Source organism: Oncorhynchus masou, chromosome 15 (assembly GCF_036934945.1).
Source record: "Oncorhynchus masou masou isolate Uvic2021 chromosome 15, UVic_Omas_1.1, whole genome shotgun sequence".
In the NCBI taxonomy this organism is placed as follows: domain Eukaryota; kingdom Metazoa; phylum Chordata; class Actinopteri; order Salmoniformes; family Salmonidae; genus Oncorhynchus; species Oncorhynchus masou.
In genome coordinates, this window is record NC_088226.1 from 55,412,056 (window position 1) to 55,429,510 (window position 17,455).

The 17,455-nt window shown below is 40.5% G+C and overlaps 1 protein-coding gene across 1 annotated transcript in view; it reads left to right on the forward strand.

Moving 5' to 3' along the window:
• The first annotated feature begins 4 nt into the window (after positions 1 to 4).
• The window catches only part of si:ch211-129c21.1 (uncharacterized protein LOC563087 homolog), a 31,497-nt gene continuing 14,046 nt past the window's right edge, over positions 5 to 17,455 (forward strand). Inside the window, exon 1 of the mRNA XM_064989727.1 lies at positions 5 to 129. The gene's annotated coding sequence lies outside the window, so the exon portion shown is untranslated. The remainder of the gene's footprint in view (positions 130 to 17,455) is intronic.

Below are 17,455 nucleotides of genomic sequence, written 5' to 3' on the forward strand. Positions count from 1 at the left end.
AGCCAGTTTGCATGGATTATCGCGCTCACTAGCCAGTACACGTAACAGGTAGAGCCGTAAAATCAAATCAAATATACTTTGGATACATTTCTAACGGTGTAGACTAAAAAGAAATACCACTACAGCCAGGTAAGTCGTGTATTGGTATTTCAACTTGCGCAAGGAGCATTCACTGTTGAGTTGTTCTTCATGGGTGAGGTCAGTCATAAACAAGTGAAGCCCGCAAGTAAACTAACTAGCCAGCCACCTTGGTAGCAGGTAGGGTGGTGGGACAAGACTATATTCGGCATGCACTCTTTGTAGTGAACACCGTTGATTAGTTTTAAGGTGTAGTGTTAGTCATAAATACACCCTCGATATTAGCCCTATTCAAGTAAATAGTTATAGCAAGTTATTTTGATAACTCACCTTTTGCCCACCAGTAATTCATTTCCGTTCTTTATCAGAATCAGAAATGTTCTATGTTACAGGTCTCATGACTCGTATTAATACACCCTGAGTTCCCCCAGAAAGTATTCACACCCCTTGACTTTTTACACATTTCATTGTGTTGAGTTTAAAATGGATTAAATTGAGATTTTGTGTTACTGGCTTACAAAAAATGTCTATAATGTCAGTGAAATTATGTTTTTTAAATGTTAAGCTGAAACCCATTGGTATGGCAAGCCTAAAGAATTTCAGGAGCATACATGTGCTTAACAAGTAACATAAGTTGCATGGAGTCACTCTGCTAAACAGTGATTAACATGATTGTTGAATGAATACCTCATGTCTGTATCCCACACATAGAATTATCTGTATGGTCCCTCAGTCAAGCAGTGGATTTGAAACACAGATACAAACACAAAGACCAGAGATGTTTTCGAATGCCTCGAAAAGAAAGGCACCTTTTTTAAATTTTATTTGGGGTTAAAAAAATAAAAGCAAAAAAACAAGCAGACATTGAGTATCTCTTTGAGCATGGTGAAGTTATTAACTATGCGTTGAATGGTGTATCAGTACACCCAGTCATTACAAAGATACAGGTGTCCTTCCTAACTCAGTTGCCAGAGAGGAAAGAAACTGCTCAGGGATTTCACCATTAGGCCAATAGTGAATTTAAAACAGTTATACAGTTTAATGGCTGTGATAGGGGAACACTGAGGATGTATCAACAACATTGCAATTACTCCACAATACTAACATAAATTACGGAGTGAAAAGAAGGAAGCCTGTACAGAATAAAAGTATTAAAAAACATGCATCTTGTTTGCAATAAGGTACTAAAGTAAAACTGCAACGGAATTAACTTAACGTTTCAAGACAAAGTTCATGCTTGGGGCAAACATCCTTGAATACCACTTATTTTAAAGTGTGGTGGCTGCATCATGTTATGGGTATGCTTGTCATCGGCAAGGACTAGGAAGTTTTTATTTATTTATAAAAAGAAACCGAATGGAGCTAAGCATGGGCAAAATCCTAAAGGAAAACCTGGTTGTCTGCTTTACAATAGACACTGGGAGAAAATTCACCTTTCAGCAGGTTAGTAACCTAAACCACAAGGCCAAATATACACTGGAGTTTCTTACCAAGATGACATTGAATGTCACTGAGTTGCCGAGTTACAGTTTTGACTTAAATTGGCTTGGACATCTATGGCAAGGCTTAAATGGCTGTCAAGCGATAATCAATAACCAACTTGGCAGAGCTTGAAGAAATTAAAAAGAATAATGCGCAAATATTGTACAATCCAGGTGTGCAAAGCTCTTGGAGACCCAGAAAGACTCAGCTGTAATCACTGCCAAAGGTGATTTAACATGTATTGTTAGTGTGAATACTTATGTAAATGAGATGTTTCTGTATTTCATTTTCAATAAATTAGCAAACATTTCTAAAAACAGATTTTCACTTTGTCATTATGGGGTATTGTGTGTGTGTGTGTGTGTGTGTGTGCAGATGGGTGGGGGAATATATATTTAATCAATTTTGAATTTAGGTTGTAACCCAACAAAATGTGGAATAAGTCCAGGGGTATGAATACTTTCTGAAGGCACTGTACTATAGACATAGTCCAGGTGTATGGTTGAATGAGCAGGTGAATCACAGTCAAGTCAGAAACATTGACCAGATGTCCTAAAGATAATCATACAAAGGCTCTGAACTGTAAGATGATTTCACTCATAGATGGAACCTCTTTTTGACTATTCTCCCAAAGATGTCAACACAGACTGACTTTAAAAAGCTGAACAATAGGCTATATTTAACATTTATTCAAAGATGTTATGCTTTGTGATGGGGAATTGGGTTCCCAATGTGCATGTTGTGTATTGACACACAGCTGTTGTGGTAACATGATGTCAAATCCCAGTGCAATTGGTACATGTCAACTCTAGGTCTAGTGCTTTTATGCGCCTCGGAATTGGATAAGGACGCGCTAAGTTGTGTCCCAGATGTCTGTCTTTACTTGCAGCCTGTGAGAAAGACCCGATCATGTGACAGAGCCATATGAGTGAGAGGTGCTTTGGCATGCAGCCGGGAGAAGGGAATTATAATTATTATATTCAGCCGAAGGGCACAACGACCACTAGCCACAAAAGGCATGGATTCTTTAAGGGGGCATTATGGCCGCCACACAAAGAATGCAGCCAGGGAATTTGAGGCATCATCAAGTGCTTGCCAAATTGTGAACGAGAGACTGAAGTGTGTACAGCCTGCGCAAAAAAACAAAGCAGAGCTCATGCCTTTCATGTGGTTAATTCTTATGGCTGAGATCCCGCTAACGGGATCGATATGACAACAGCCAGTGAAAGTGCAGGGCGCCAAATTCAATCAGAAATCTCATAATTAAAATTCCTCAAATATACAAGAATTTTACACCATTTTAAAGATACACTTCTTGTTAATGCTACCACAGTGTCCAATTTCAAATAGGCTTTCCGGCGAAAGCACCACAAACGATTATGTTAGGTGAGTGCCTATTCACAGAAAAACACAGCCATTTTTCCAGCCAAAGAGAGGAATCACAAAAAGCAGAAATAGAGAAATTAATCACTAACCTTTGATCTTCATCAGATGACACTCGTAAGACTTTATGTTACACAATACATGTATGTTTTGTTCGATAAAGTTCATATTTATATAAAAAAAATCACAGTATACATTGGTGCGTTGTGTTCAGTAGTTCCAAAAACATCCGGTGATTTTTGCAGAGAGCCACATCAATTTACAGAAATACTCATCATAAATGTTGATGAAAACACAAGTGTTATACATGGAACTTTAGGTGAACTTCTCCTTAATGCAACCTCTGTGTCAGATTTTAAAAAAACTTTACAGAAAAAGCAAACCATGCTATAATCTGAGTACGGCGCTCAGAGACAAAAACAAGCCAAACAGATATCAGCCATGTTGTGCAGTCAACAGAAGTCAGAAATAGCATTATAAATATTCACTTTGGTAAACAGATCCAATCTCATGACACGCGTGCAAGTCCAGCGGAAAGTATGGACAAAAAGTCCAAAAAGTTATATTACAGGTCATAGAAACATGTCAAACGAAGTATAGAATCAATCTTTAGGATGTTTTTATTAAGTTCTTGGTGACAGGGGGCAGTATTTTCACGTCCGGATGAAATGCATGCCCAAATTCAGCTGCTTGCTACTCATCCCCAGAAGATAAGATATGCATATTATTAGTATATTTGGATAGCAAACACTCTGAAGTGTCTAAAACTGTTTGAATCATGTCTGTGAGTATAACAGAACTTATGTAGCAGGCAAAACCCAGAGGATAAACCATTCAGATTCTTTTATATTTTTAAGTCACTCTCTTTTCATTGGGTTTTCATTGGGAATCCAGATTTCTAAGGCACCTTCTTGCAGTTCCTACCGCTTCCACTGGATGTCAAGTCTTTAGAAATTGGTTGAGGTTATTCCTTTGTGTAATGAAGAAGTAGCCCTGTTCAGAACGAGGGTCACTTGTAGTTTAATGTTAGAGGCGCGTGACCAGAAAGCTAGCTACAGTTTGTTTTCCTCCTGTATTGAACACAGATCACCCCTACTTCAATTTTATCGATTCATTTACGTTAAAAAATACATAAAGTTGTTTTACAAAAGTAGTTTGAAATGTTTTGGAGTCACGTTACGCAAGTTGGAACCGGTGTTTTTCTGGATCAAACGTGCCAAATAAATTGACATTTTGGATATATATTAACGGAATTAAAAAGGACCATTTGTGATGTTTATGGGACATATTGGAATGCTAACAAAAGAAGCTTGTCAAAGGTAAGGCATGAATTATATTTTTATTTCTGTGTTGCTTTTCTCTCTTTGTTTACAGGCGTGCTATCCTCCGATAATCGCATTGTTTGCTTTCGAATTATATTTTTATTTCTGTGTTGCTTTTCTCTCTTTGTTTACAGGCGTGCTATCCTCCGATAATCGCATTGTTTGCTTTCGCCGAAAAGCCTTTTTGAAATCTGACATGTTGGCTGGATTCACAACAAGTGTAGCTTTAATTTGCTATCTTGCATGTGTGATTTAATGAAAGTTTGATTTTTATAGTAATTTATTTGTATTTGGCAATCTGTTCCACATATCCAAGAGATGTTAACATAAATCTTCACTAATGTTCCAAACGGAGAATTCCTTTGTATATAGAAATGCAATGGAACAGAGCTAACTATCACATGAGCGTGCGAGACTGAGCTCGTGGCTCTCTGCCAGACCTCTGACTCATTCCCCTCTCATTCGCCCCCACTTCACAGTAGACACATCAAACAAGGTTCTAAAGACTGTTGACATCTAGTTGAAGCCTTAGGAAGTGCAATATGACCAATATCCCACTGTATTTTCAATGGTAATGAGTTGAAAACCTACAAACCTCAGATTTCCCACTTCCTGGTTGGATTTTCTTCTCAGGTTTTTGCCTACCATATGAGTTCTGTTATACTCAGACATCATTCAAACAGTGTTTTCTATCTAAATATACTAATAATATGCATATCTTAGCTTCTGGGACTGAGTAGCAGGCAGCTTACTCTGGGCATCTATGGACACCTTATTCATCCAAGCTACTCAATACTGCCCCCAGCCATAAGAAGTTTTAAGTATCCCCATTATCTGCTGCCAAGGAAGCAGATACTCTTCCTGGGGTTAAGCCAGTTATATACAATTTAAAATAATACATGGCATTATATTTCATAACACTTTTCACCACACATTGTGTTCCCTCAGGACACTACTCTACTACCACATCTCTACAACACAAAAGCCATGTGTGTGTATAGTGTGTGTGTGTGTGTCTCTTCAGTCCCTACTGTTCCATAAGGTGTATTTCTATCTGTTTCTTAAATGTGATTTTAATGCTTGCATGAGTTACTTGATGTGGAATAGAATTCCATATAGTCATGGTGATATATAGTACTGTGTGCCTCCCATTGTCTGTTCTGGACTTGGACTGTGAAGAGACCTCTGGTGGCATGTCTTGTGGGGTATGCATGGGTGTCCGAGCTGTTTGCTAGTAATTTTAAACAGACAGCTCAGTGCATGGAATGTGTCAATACTTCTCACAAAAACAAGTAGTGATGAAGTCAATCTCTCCTCCACTTTGAGCCATGAGAGATTTACATGCATATTATTGTTAGCTCGCCATGTGCATTTAAGTGCCAGTCGTGCTGCCCTGTATTGAGCCAATTGTAGTTTTCGGAGGTCCCTCTTTGTGGCACTTGACCACACGACTGAACAGTAGTCCAGGTGCTTGTTGTAGTAGCTACTATCTTGTCTCATCGCTACAACTCCCGTACGGGCTCGGGAGAGACGAAGGTTGAAAGTCATGCGTCCTCCGATACACAACCCAACCAGCCGCACTGCTTCTTAACAGCACATCCAACCCGGAAGCCAGCCGCACCAATGTGCCGGAGGAAACACTGTGTACCTGGTAACCTTGGTTAGCGCGCACAGTGCCCGTCCCGCCACAGGAGTCGCTGGTGTGCGATGAGACAAGGACATCCCTACCGACCAAGCCCTCCCTAACCCGGACGACGCTAGGCCAATTGTGCGTCGCCCCACGGACCTCCCGGTCGCGGCTGGTTACGACAGATCGTTTCTGATGGCACCGCTTGGCGCTGCAGCTGACGCTACGGTGCAGCGCCCTTAACCACTGCGCCACCCGGGAGGCCAATTTAAATGTTTAAATATGAAACTTTTGTGAAAGGTTAAATGGAATTTTAGCTTCCAAATGAGAGAATTTGGTTTTCATAAGGGTACAGCTCTGCTCACTCAGGGGCCCGCCCATGTGAAGAGACATTGGTTGTAAACTATGAAACATGCCCTCTCTCCTACCACTATATAAAGCCCTTGACGAAAATGTAACCTCCGGTTCCGAGGACGTGAGGAGGATGGTCCCACGTTAAAAGGACGAACATGTCAATTACAGAACTAAGCACACCTCAGAGTGAGCTTTGGTTAGCGAATGGTATGAACTCGACGGATCCAGTCTACAACGAGCCAGTTTACTACCAGAGACATTCTTCCGAGGACAGGAAGATCTCTGTTGGGCAACACGGCCAGCATCTACGACCAACCTACCGAAGCGCAGCTCAAAGTAAATATTTATTGCATTTTCCTTTTCCAAATGTGTGGTAATTTAGATTGCATAAGATACTGTATTTACGATAGCATAGCTTCTCCCTTTGTTCCTCAGGCTTCCCGCTCTTTCACTCAAACCCAACCCCCTTTCCTTTGTGAAACCAGCCGTCAAGTCGGCTCCGTCCAACAGGGACGTTTTCTGTATGACATCATTTGCATTCTGTTTATATGTAATTCTGTGTGATTATTTAGTAAATAAATAATGAAACCAACGTTTGTATTGCTGATTCAACTTGTTAGCCAGGGTTCGTGAAGATTTCTGAAAGTTGTAAATTCTTGGTTGAGACTGAAATAAGGTGACGATTAATATTGACTGCTATTGATGTAAAATTCCTAGGTCTTTAAGAGTTTATTCGGAAGATAACAGCTCTATAAACATTCTTTTGTGGTGCCCCGACTTTCTAGTTAATTACAGTTACATGATTAGCTTAATCAGGTAATATTAATTACAGAGAAAGGGATTTTATGGAATAACATGTCATATCACTTAATCCGGCATAGCCAAAGACACGACAACAGTTTACAATCCAGGGTTACTCCAAGCAGTTTAGTCACCTCAACTTGCTCAATCTTCACATTTATTTATTACAATATTTAGTGAAGGTTAAGTGAAGGATTTGTCCCAAATGCAATGCTTAGTTTGAAATATTTAAGACTAACTTATTCCTTGCCACCCATTCAGAATTTAACTTCAGCTCTTTAAGGGTTGCAGTGATTTCATTCGCTGTAGTAGCTGACGTGTTGAGTCATCCTCATGCATACACACTGGTTTTACGCATGGCCAGTGGCATGTCATTAGTAAAGATTGAAAAAAAGTAAGATGCAGCAGTGTAAGGCATTGCAGTGCTGAGGCACCACTACATCCTCGGGTTCAATCCCAGGCTCAGTGTCACAGATGGCCGTGATCGGGAGCCCCACGGGGTGGCGCACAATTGGCCCAGCTTCGTTTGGGTTAGGGGAGGGTCTGACTCAGGAGATTTCCTTGGCTCATCGTGCTCTAGTGACACCCTGTGGCGGGCCGGGCGCCTGCAAGCTGATTTCGGTCATCAGTTGGATGGTGTTTCCTCTGACTCATTGGTGAGGCTGGCTTCCCGGGGTTAAGCAACCAGTGTGTCAAGAAGCAGTGTGGCTTAGAAGGTCATGTTTTGGAGGGTGCATGGCTCTCAACCTTCGCCTCCCGATTCTGTTGGAGAGTTGCAGCGATGAGACTACCGATTTAGATATTCCAAAATTGGGTAGATAAAGGAGGTAAAAAATAAAAAAAGGGCCTTGTTAGCTGCTCTGGGTGAATTCCTGATTTCTACCTGTATTATGTTGGAATGGCTACCATTTTTAAAGAACACACCCTCTGTGTTCTGTTAGACCGGTAACTCTTTATCCACAATATAGCAGGGGGTGTAAAGCCATAACACCATTTTTTTCCATCAGCAGACTATGATCGATAATATCAAAAGCCGCACTGAAGTCTAACAAAACATATCCCACAATCTTTTTATCATAAATTTCTCTCAGCCAAGTGCTGTGCTTGTTGAATGTCCTTCCCTAGAAGCGTGCTGAAAGTCTGATAAAAACAGTTTGTTTTCAGTAAAATGCTATCTGGTCAACAACAACAAAAACGTTACTCAGGGTTGGTAACAGGCTGATTTTGGTTGACTATTTGAGCCAGTAAAGGGGGATTTACTATTCTTGGGGAGCGGAAATACTTTTGATCCCTCCAAGCCTGAAGGAACACACTTTCTCATAAGCTTAGATTGAAGATATGGCAAATGGGAGTGGCAATATCATCTGCTGTTATCCTCAGTTATCCTCAGTAATTTTCCATCCAGGTTGTCAGACCCTGGTTGTTTGTCATTATTGATAGACAACCATTTTTTTCACCTCTTCCACACTCCCTTTATGGTACAGTTGCTCTAAATGAGAATGTGTTCTCAGTCAACTTACCTGGTAAAATAAATAACATTTCAGAATTGCAATGTTTGTCTTTCATAATTTGATCAGTTATAATTGGATGTATAGTGTCAGCGTTTGTTAATATTGCCAAAGAAAAAAAACATTAAAGTAATTGGCAATGACAGTGGGTTTTGTGATGAATGAGCCATCTGATTCAATGAGTGATGGAGCTGAGTTTATCTATTTGCCCAGAAATTAATTTAAGATGTACCAAAGCTTTTTACTATAATTATTTTGTCTTCTATCTTTGTTTGATAGTGTACTTTCTTAATATTTTTATTCAGTTTAGTCACATGACTTCTCAATTTACAATGCATTTGCCAATTGTTTCTGCAGCAAGGCTTATTTGCCATTCCTTTTTGCCTCAACCCTCTTAACCATAACATTTTTAAATTCCCCATCAATCTATTGGGATTTACGTTTTTTGTTGTAATTTCCTTAATGGATGCATGCTTATTAGTAACTGGACACTTATGAAATGGCTTATTCAAGTGAAGCGTTTGATTGCTCCTCATTACACACCAAAGACCAATAAACATTTTTTACATCAACAACATAAGAATCACTACAAAACTTATTGTATGACGTCTTATACACTATATTAGACTGAGTCTTTGGAACTTTGGTTTTCCTATGTATGGCTACCATATTGTGATCACTACATCCAATGGATTTGGATACTGCATTAAAGTTAATTTCTGCAGCATTCGTAAAGATGATCATCATGTTGATGATTTCATTCCTGTGCTGTTTAACTACCCTGGTAGGTTGATTGATAACCTAAACCAGATTTCAAGCACTAGTTACAGTTTGAAGCTTTTTCTTGAGTGGGCAGCTTGATGAAATCCAGAAAATATTGAAATCACCCAGAGAATATATCTCTCTGTTGATGGCACATACATTATCAATAATTTCACACACGTTATCCAGATACTGACTGTTAGCACTTGATGGTCAATAGCAGCTTCTCACAAGAATGGGCTTTAGGTGAGGCAGATGAAGCTGTAGCCACATTACTTCAACAGTAGTTAACATGAGATCCTCTCTAAGCTTCACAGGAATATGGTTCTGAATATAAATGGCATCACCTCTACCATTGGCATTTGTCTTTTCTGTAGATGTTATAGCCATGCATTGCTACCACTGTATCATCAAAGGTATTATCTAAATGTGTTTCAGAGATGACAATATGAATGTAATCTGTTACTAGCAAATTAGTGATTTCATTAACCTTGTTTTTTAAGCTACATATGTTAACTAGCACTTTTCTGGGATGCTTGATAGTTTTCATTGGTTTACTGGGAAGCTTAGCAGAGGTAGACATGTGCATGTTATTTATGTTAGTGCAGGGTGAGCTGCACACAGTGGACTTCCTACTAGGGCACACCGCCTCAGTGATAACAGTATAACTCTGCTTCATAGGGACATGATTACTGCATACAATAGCTGTAGGATCAGCAGAGGCATTCAGGGGAGTTGGAGGGACATATGAGGTTACTTATATTGTCTTCCAAAGCCCCTAGGATAATGTAAATTTGGTCAAGCATTATGACAACTCAGTGACACAATGGTGTGAATTAATGGATCTGGGCTTGGGTCATTGATAAGTCATTGTCTCAATGCTGTGAAATGCTTATGATGCTGTGAAAGGATTCAGGAACCCAAATGATTTGGGTGGATCCCATCCTCCTTATAAAACAAGCTTTGTTTCCAGAAGGTATCAAAATTGTCAAATGTTACACCCGCAGAGCTGCAATAGTCACGTAGCCAGTTATGGAGGGCTAAGAGTCTGCTGAAATGTTCAATGCCACGATTAAGGGAGGGCCCAGTGCCAGATATTATGGGGCGTTTTGTTGGTGTAAAGCAGAGACCCAATAAGTTCTTTAAAATTGATCTTCAGCTGTTCTGAGCTGCCTTTTGATAGTTCATGTGGGATTGAATGACATTATGATAGCCTCAATTTCCTGATGCAGTTTTAAAATGTTTGGGAGCAGCTTATTAAGGTCCTCTGCTCCTGGATAGCACAACATTTTTGCTCCAGGGACTGAGACATTTCTCACCATTGAACTGCCCAGTACAACGGCGTGCGACGGGGATGGAGAAATCTGCCCATTCCTACCCCTCACACAATTTGTGGAACCTTTCACAGGCCCATGAGAAGCAGGATAGCATACGCCCGCAGCTCCTGGCAATAGGTCCAGACCTCCTCACAGCAGGCAGTGCCCCATCAGGTCCAGAGAGCGGGAAAGGAGCCGAACTCTACGACAAAGCTGTTGCTAGAGTCAGTGTAGCTGGAGTCAGCACAGCCATCGCAGTCCCAGCGACGAAGGTGCAGGTAGATCAGACACCAGGGCGGCGACGCTATTCCTCATGTCAATCTGCTCTGGACCTGTCGCAGACACTCTAGTCCGCTTAGCAGCATGATGCTGCCTTTGGTTTCAAATCAAGTGCTGATTTGAAACAATCCTCTTGCTCTTCTCAGTCTAATCCAATTACAAGATGGAGGAGAAGCCGACGGAGATGACTTCCTTGGCTGGTAAGTTCCAGGTAGCACAGGCCGTTCGGATAGGGATAGATGACAAGGAGGGGATACATCCATCAAGCCCGAGCGACGTCCAGCCACAGGAGTTGAGAACGAGGACCTTCCAATTTGCTTTTTCCCGATAAGTTTGTGCAGAATTGAAATTTACTTGCTAAGGATAGCCAACTCATTCCTGTAATCCTCCGCAAACAATTGCCGCATTGATACTCTGGATTGTCAATATTGTCCCGGACAAGAGCGTAATAAACACAGCGCTGGAAATGTTCATTAGCTATTGCAGGCAAAGCGGGCTCCATTGCAACCTAGCTAGCTAGTCGGTAGCAGGTGTTGACAAACACTTGTGAACAAAATAAAACTTCATAAACAACCGGTCGAGGCGCAGGAGGCGTCTATATAGCCTAATATGAAGTCCCCAGTGACTGATCTCAACAAACAACCCTGGTCCTTGACAAGGAAGCCATTCACAGAAAAAAAGTTTTGCAATTAATTGTATTATTCCAGCTAATTAACTTTCTCACCCTAAAAACAAATCTGGTGGCCTATTGTCATTTTGATACAATTTATTAATCTGAGCTAGTGAAAACAACCTAGTCCTGAAGTGTGTGTGTGTGTGTGTGTGTGTGTGTGTGTGTGTGTGTGTGTGTGTGTGTGTGTGTGTGTGTGTGTGTGTGTGTGTTCGTTCCACGGAATGGTGTTTTACAACAGTGGCTATGACACAAGGAGTGTCATAGCCACTGTTCATACCCAGCCCCATGGAACACACGGTCACTGCCATTTACTCTGCTGGTTAATCAGTTATAGTACAACAACTTCTTTATGCACAGCAGTAGCCTACAGATTAGGAGAGTGCATTTTAGCTCAAGTCAAATGTAGAGGCACTACTAAATCTCAGGCCTGTAGGCCTATTCTCAGACCATCTGCACCAAATCCAGATGATAATATTGGAGTGGATGGTCAGTGCAAGTTTGTTTTGGGGGCTGCCATATCAGGTATTCTGCAAAGTACACATCTTGATGCCCTTTGCCTTCTGTAGTGGAGCTCTACACATTGAACTATGCCAGTGGTTGAACCTAATATCTGCATTAAACATATCTTCATAACATAAGAGTCCTGAACTGTTTAGAGAGCATGACGCTCTGTATGATCGCCTCCACCTCTCTTCTCACTCAGACTTTCCTGGTATTTACAGGTAGCCGTTGAACCCTTTCCCACATTTCTCCCTCTAGGCCGATAGATAATGAAATCGATCTATCAAAAAGTTTTGGGATTACTAAAATGTGTCATACCAGTGGTCAATCGATCGCAGACTAAAATGTGTAACATACCTATCAGGTCATGCTAGCAGATAGCTTCTGGAGAAGTAGATAAAGGGCATCCTTGCCAAAATCCCATAATATGCCTTTAACACCTGCCAAATGCGGGTAGAATGTAATGGTGTCAAATCTGATCCAAAAGTTGAACGAGCACGAGATGAAACATCATTGCGCGAGCAAACACTGAGTCGAGAGAGAAGAAAATGGTCGAGCGAGCAAGGAGAGGACCGGTCCCGCGAGTGCACAGGCCAGTCATGCGCAAATTTAAATTGAATAGCTTGCAAGTGTGACTTTGAGCGAGCAGAACATCATTTTCACAGATCAAAAATAAAAATGTCTTAAACAGTACATGTAGAACTGTAAGCAAAGAAACGTGATTCATTTATTTGAACACATTAAATTGTCCACCAGAAATAGTCACTTCTCATTGTCAAGTTCTCAATCTCTCAAATTGCTCTCTCCCAAGTCTAGGCACCTTTTGGGTTTGGATATCCGGCTGATGTGGGAGTAATGGACAAATTCCTGCCATTGGCCAGTCCAGTGTTGTGATTACTATTATGAACCTTTTATTTGATAAGATATCGCGTAATAGAACTGCATAAGGGTTGCTCTTCACTTTCTGGAGAGCTGAGATTTGAAATTAGTGTATTTAGAGTATGATAGCTGAGGAGATGGAGAAAATTCTGGCGTTTGTCTGCATATTTGCAATCAAGAGCCGAAAAGGGAACACAAGGCCGTTTGTATAAAACACCTGTCCAGATTGCATCTTCAAACTAAGGGCAACCATGGCATCTGTGACAGAGAGGGAGAGTCTAGCTAGCTCCATTTTCTGATATTACAGGTTACAAATTTTGTCCATTTTCATTTCAAGTTAAAGTGTACTGTTAGTAGGATGGACAATAGAACGAGTCAAAATTCACCCGAGCGAGCCCATAGCAAATTCATGGAATCTAATGTTCGCAGAGCCTGTTTTGAGTGATGCTTAGAATTCCATTTAGCCTAAATGGCACAAAATAATGTATCCCTTTTTATTTTACCACTACAATCTGTTCGTCGGATGAAACTGGGAAAAAAACAACTTGTGTAGAAAGTAACATCCACACCTCGATGGTGTCAACTGTGCTTATGTCTGTGTAATGAGAAGGTAGGGAAAATGAAAACTTCTGACTTTTTATGGCCTTGTGATCGGTGACAACTGAGCTCGCTGCCCAGACTTACATAATTACAAAGATGAGATTCTCCTGATTTTAAAATGGTGCCCGACTTAAAAATATATAAATATACACATTGTGAGATATTTGGCGAAATAAACCAGCATGCCTCTCCATAGAAACATAATGGGGGGAGCTCAACGTTTAAAGGGCAAAAAGGGCAAAAATTATTTTGGGATGACAACCGAGCTTGCTGCCCAGACTTAGATAATTAGAAAATGGTGTCCGACTTAAAAAAATCTAAATATACACATTGCGAGATATTTGGCAAAATAGACATACCTGTATTTCCCCTATATGAACAGGACAACCTCAAGAATTCCATGAGTAATATTTTGTTGTTTACATTTTAACTACCAGCAACGTGGGCAGGTCTCATTGCCAACAATAGCGAAGCAGACATTGTGACGTAGGACAATGGGCTCGGAATAGAATGTTCGGAAGGCGAGTTGGTGCCACGGTGCTCAAAAGGCGCTGGCAGGGTAAAAAATGCCCTAAAATAAGGCCTGTTTTTTTCATGATTACTTTAAAACTACAGCAAGCAGCTGGGAAATATAGTCATATTATGCAACCGGGCTCCACTGTGGATGCAATGAACTAGTTTTTACGTTAGCAAACCAACCAGGTTCAATGTTAGTTATCTACCTGCAGATTCATGCAGGGTAGTAATGTTATGAGTTGGGATTATGGTTTATTGTTTAGCTAGTTAGCTACATGTCTAAACAAAAGACTCCACAATGCAAGTCACTATTTTAATAGAATGTGTGTCAATGTGACAACTGTCGAGAGCCAGGGCGAATTTACCAGCTACGTCTATCTACTCCAATTTCAGAGCACTCTCGTCTGAGTGTGCCAGAGCGCAGAATAACTGACTAATTTATGAAAATTCATCAACCGTTGAGTATGGCCGGTGTCAGTAAATGTTGGCAAAAAAGCGTAATTACATTTTTACCAGCAGTACAGTTGCAATCACCAATGCACTGGATAACATAACAGCCTAACCAGCTCTGCTCGGGTGACTAAAATTGTCAGAGTGAGCTGTTCCTTCATTTGTGTCTGGAAGTAGTAGCTAGCAAGCTAGCCAACGTTAGCTCTGGTGCTTGACTGCTGCTGTTAGGGCAGAACGCTCAGATTAACTCTACACCAGAGCACACTCTGGCACTCCAGATTAAATTTACAACCACACCTGTATTATAAGCCAGCCTTTAGTCTTGAAGTCTTTGGTTGTTTAGTACATAGCCTCACATATGAATCCGTAAAGAGATGGGTGGGGCTAAAGTTTAAGAGGGTGTGAAAGATGCTGAATGGGTGTAGACAAAGAAGAGCTCTCCAGTAGGTACCAGAATATTCAAGGGCCATTTTCTCAAAATCAAGGTTTATCAACTTTCAAAGCAGAATTACTTTCCCATTGTTCCTCAACTGTAGTGTATGATATACACGTTTCTAGCTCTGAGACTCTACTGTTTATCCAAGGTAAAAAAAATAAAAAAAAGTGCTACATAAGGTTGAGATGGTCGGTTATGTATTTGGAGGGTTAAGCCCAGGGAAGGACACACACACACAGAACAGCACATTGGGGATTTTGAATTATATGAAGACACAAAGGAGAGAACCTACTACCGTTCATCCAGTACATAACTAGTCCCAAATAATAAAATGTGAACTCAACAGCTAAACTCAGTTTAACATGTCTGAATCATCTTTATTGACCAAATACATTTGCATGTATAGGAATGACTGAAATGGTGCTGCCACAAACAGAATATACAGACAAAAAAATACAACGCAGAATTTCCACAGATCCATCCACATATAGTATGAACACTATAAGCAGCAGGTAGCCTAGTGGTTAAGAGCGTTGGGCCAGTAACTGAAAGGTCGCTGGTTCGAATCCAGAGCTGACAATGTGAAAAATCTGAGCGAGGTACTAATTTCTCCTGTAAATCGCTCTGGATAAGGTCCTTGCCGCCATAGGCGAAACCAAAAAATGTCGCCCCCCCCTCCCGACCCACAAAACTAGAATAGTCCCAGTATCAAAATTATGTTGAAAAGACATTGAAGTTAGGTTAAATTTAGTTTCTGAATTAAAGGGGAAACGGTATTTTCCGTATGTTTCAAAAGGCGTTGGAGTCTGTCCACGCTTACTGAGGTGTAACCTACAGTGTTGTCCGAAATTGAACTTTTTAAGCTCTTAATATCAGCTACCCAACTTTATCAGGCGTTATCATGAGCCTATTTGCAATGTGTTTGCACAGCGGGAAATGCAAAAGTATTTTATTTTTCACTATAATCAGTTTGCCAAAAATTGATGGATACAAACTTAAAACCACTGATCATGACAATGGGGTGAAACTCCTGGACAACAGTTATTCTCCATTTTGCTTTGACCTGACCTGTTTTTAGGATTTTTTTTTTTTATTGAGCTCCATTTAAATTAGGCTATTTGATCGGAGAAACCTGCATGATGTAAACAGTGTCCGTCTCATTACATTGTCATACATTTCATCTCCAGACTGTAGTAGGTTTAAGAAAAGGCCACATGCTCTTTCTACCATATCCTATATCTGCTCCATGATTTATGTTACTTAGATTATTTTTACAGAACGTTGGTGGAGCGCTGCAGAGATGTCTCTCTCCAACAGCACTCTGGAGAAGCACACTGGGAATGGACAAGCAAAATATTTTGTGCCCCTGCCTTAGACAAAGTGGGCACAATTATCAAAGTGCGGCATCAGCGCTCACCGAAAAAGCCCATATGCAACTGGGTGAGAGATCTTCATAGTTTTTTTAGCAGAATTATGTGAGGTTGTATGTGTTGTTTGAGGTGCTTCTTGGTCAGTTTAGCTCAGAAAATGCCCCCTCTCAATCTTTTGCCAAAGGTGGCCGCTTAATCCGGCCTAATGAGCGGGCTGGCCGTGCACACACGTCTCCGGCCTTCCCCACCATTCACGCAGTCAGAAACAGCCAGCCTCAGTTAACAGCATGTCACAGTGAAATAGATTTGTTTTAAGAGAAATGCCGCGGGGGAATTTAGAAGTAGCCCAAAAACCTGCAACCCGCGACCAATACATTTTCACCCGCAAAATCGTTATCAAAATTGACCAATTTGCGAGAAATGCTCGGACATGGCAACCCTTGGTGGTCAGCCTCTGTTACTCTAGTCAGATTCTAACAGGCACAAGTGATTACTTGAGTGGCCCTGTTACCGCGATAACCTTAAAGGGGCAGCGGAGAGTTTGATCAAATCAAATGTGATATTTTAGAAAAAAAAGACTTCACAAAGTATTTAATTAAATTGAGCAATATACCATATTACTTCTTGCCAGTAATACAGTCATTGTTTTAAAAACATTACGAAGCATGTTCATCTTTAAAAAAATATGTTGTGTGTGTGTAATTAAAACATTTTCTTTAGCTGGTTAAAAATCTGAGTGGCTGGTAGATAAATAAAATAAAAATCTACCTACCACAGTGGCTGGTAGACAAAGTTGATGTTAAGTCCTGTAGCCTACTCTCAACACATGCTATTTATGTAGGTGGATTGCATCAATTATGGAGCTCTAGATTGCTTTTGACTCTTTCATGCATGATGAGATCAGTGAATGTATTGAATTAGGTTTGTTCAATTGTACAGATTTATATAACTTGGCCTTTGCGTTGTTCTCATTTGTTTGTTGTATAGATCTTCAAGCTAGTTTTGCTGGCTGTACTGGAAAAAAATGCATTGCTTCATCACTTTATAAAATAACACCATTGGATTTCACATCATTGTGTTTCTCACATACTTCATGCTCCATTTGAAAACGCACCCAA